Here is a 2,674-nt window from a genome sequence, read left to right as displayed (position 1 = left end):
GCTTGGCTTTTTATACATTTGTCCAGTTCATGATACAATAGAAACTGTAATCTCTTCACCCATAGGTCAAAGGGCTGGTCATTTACAGTACAGGCGGGGTCATAGGTCGGTTTGAATAAGTGGGCGATGCCTGGTTCAGGTGCACTTGCAGATGGTCTCCACTGGGTTCCCGCCGAATATCAAAGTACAGTAAATTCAGTGTAATATTAATATTCTGTTCCTGCGCATATCTATGCGCAGGAGCGTGTTATCTTCTGCAAACTGCTACCGGAATATTGGTCTTAATATACTGTACAGCTGGATACCAAACACCACTTTCCAACCTAATTCTGTCCCCTCATATCCTGTCTAGGTGAATTCCTTTGTTATTGTACCTTTTAAGCAAGCGTAACTCGTTGGTGTGGTGCATGTGTGCTATGTGTAAATCGTGCACTATGTGGATTAAGTATTCCATGCGAATACAAATGCTACCGTAATTACTCATACCACGCGCTAATACGCACCACCGCGTGAGCTGTTATACGCAAATTGCGGGCATGTGCATTTACGGCAGAACAAGTACACGCACGGAGGCCATCTGTGTGGTGTTTGTACTTGGTGCGTGTGACAATAATATTTTCTACTTAGACAGTCCACCCTTTGGCAGTCATCAATAACTGCCACACTTAACTAATAAACTGGAAATATTACCTATACAATATATACAAAGTTTGGATGATCGGGGAAGAGTTTTAGGTAGGAAATGTATAGCCTAGTGGGATAGTAAAAAGCATGTATGTATGAATCAATGTCTGAGGGGCATGTATCATCGTGCCGTATATGTTCTAAGCAAGCTTCGAGGTATTGCGAAGTATACATTAAATCCTTCTTATCCCGTATTAAGGGTCTGTACTTGGGCAAACAAACACTACAGAGCTCCTTTTGGGCAAGGGCTTTTGACCCTCACCTTTTCGGCTTCTAATACCAATAAATGGGGAGCACATTTATCTGATGATACATGGAGGGGGATCATATGTGAGTCCTACTATATGTGGATAACACCTGTCGACTATGTGTGTCATTAACTGAAGGTTGCATTGATGAAGGTAAGACACATATATAAAAATACATTCACATAACATTGGGTATGGTTGACGTCTTTTCCGGTTGGATGTTTCCGGGTAGAAGGGGGAAACAGAGAAATGGTGAAACAGGCCATGAAATTCATTTGCAATCCTTATCATAACACTGTCTCTACGGATGGATCATAAATCAAATCTGCTGCTGTAACAACGCCCTCGCTCCTTAGACTCATCAAATTTGTGTTGTGTTTGCGCCGCGTCAAGATTCGAAGACACCTGAATATCAGACCAATAATTATGATGACTCCCAGGATACAAAGGAGAAACTTTCCCACACTCATAATAACATTTTGTGCCCACTCTCCTAACCCCGAGAACCATTTGCGTGGGTTCAACCATGAGACCCAGCCGGTCAATTCATTACCCACAGCCGTCAAGGTAAGGTTGTGTTTCCTCCTGAACTCCCACTTCAACTGCAAGATCTCGTCCATCTTTTGATCGATGATCTCCGTGGGGTCGTCAGTGCTATTCGTAATATACGTACAGCACTTCACACAATATTGAGTTGCCAGAGTAATACAGTACCCACCTGTCACAGCCATAACATAATTAAGGACCATCCTGTGCTGGATCAGCACCTTCTTGTAGGCTTGTAACTCCCTACCCGTATACCTGAAGGTGTCATCATACATCTCGGTGATATTATCTATCAAGTGCGCCAGCGCATGGATGTACCTATAATTTAGAGTTCCTCTGGCAGTACGGGTGATATCTAATGCGAGAAGGAACTGAATCCCGGTGGATTCATTTATCAAATCAGAGGCTGCGTGCCCTGCCCTATCTATGAGGTGTCTCTTGATGATGTGTTCATAATGGGTATGAGTATAAGGAGTCTGAGCGTTGCGGTGAACGTCTTTCATTTTGTCGTCGGTTATGGTCATGACCTCTGGTAGTACTCTCCCAATATAACTCAACCCCTCAGAGCTCGGAGTAAGCCACTTGTACGCTTTCCTCCCACATATAAAATAGGCATCATCTGGGAGAACATAAGGGACAAAATGCAACAAAACCATATCACAAATCTTCCTGATAAAGAAACCAATCCCTAGTTCTCTCATTTGCTCAGTACAAGTATCAGGCTGGATGATATGGGCACAATACCCCTGCGATACCTTCCCAACCCACATGGTTTTGCTCCCACGTGTATACCGGTACCGAAAATACACTGCTCAAAAAAATAAAGGGAACACTTAAACAACACAATGTAACTCCAAGTCAATCACACTTCTGTGAAATCAAACTGTCCACTTAGGAAGCAACACTGATTGACAATCAATTTCACATGCTGTTGTGCAAATGGAATAGACAACAGGTGGGAATTATAGGCAATCAGCAAGACACCCCCAATAAAGGAGTTCTGCAGGTGGTGACCACAGACCACTTCTCAGCTCCTATGCTTTCTGGCTGATGTTTTGGTCACTTTTGAAAGCTGGCGGTGCTTTCACTCTAGTGGTAGCATGAGACGGAGTCTACAACCCACACAAGTGGCTCAGGTAGTGCAGCTCATCCAGGATGGCACATCAATGCAAGCTGTGGCAAGAAGGTTTGCTGTG

The sequence above is a fragment of the Pseudophryne corroboree genome, chromosome 2, assembly GCF_028390025.1.
Source record: "Pseudophryne corroboree isolate aPseCor3 chromosome 2, aPseCor3.hap2, whole genome shotgun sequence".
Lineage (NCBI taxonomy): Eukaryota > Metazoa > Chordata > Amphibia > Anura > Myobatrachidae > Pseudophryne > Pseudophryne corroboree.
This window is presented reverse-complemented; position numbering follows the sequence as displayed.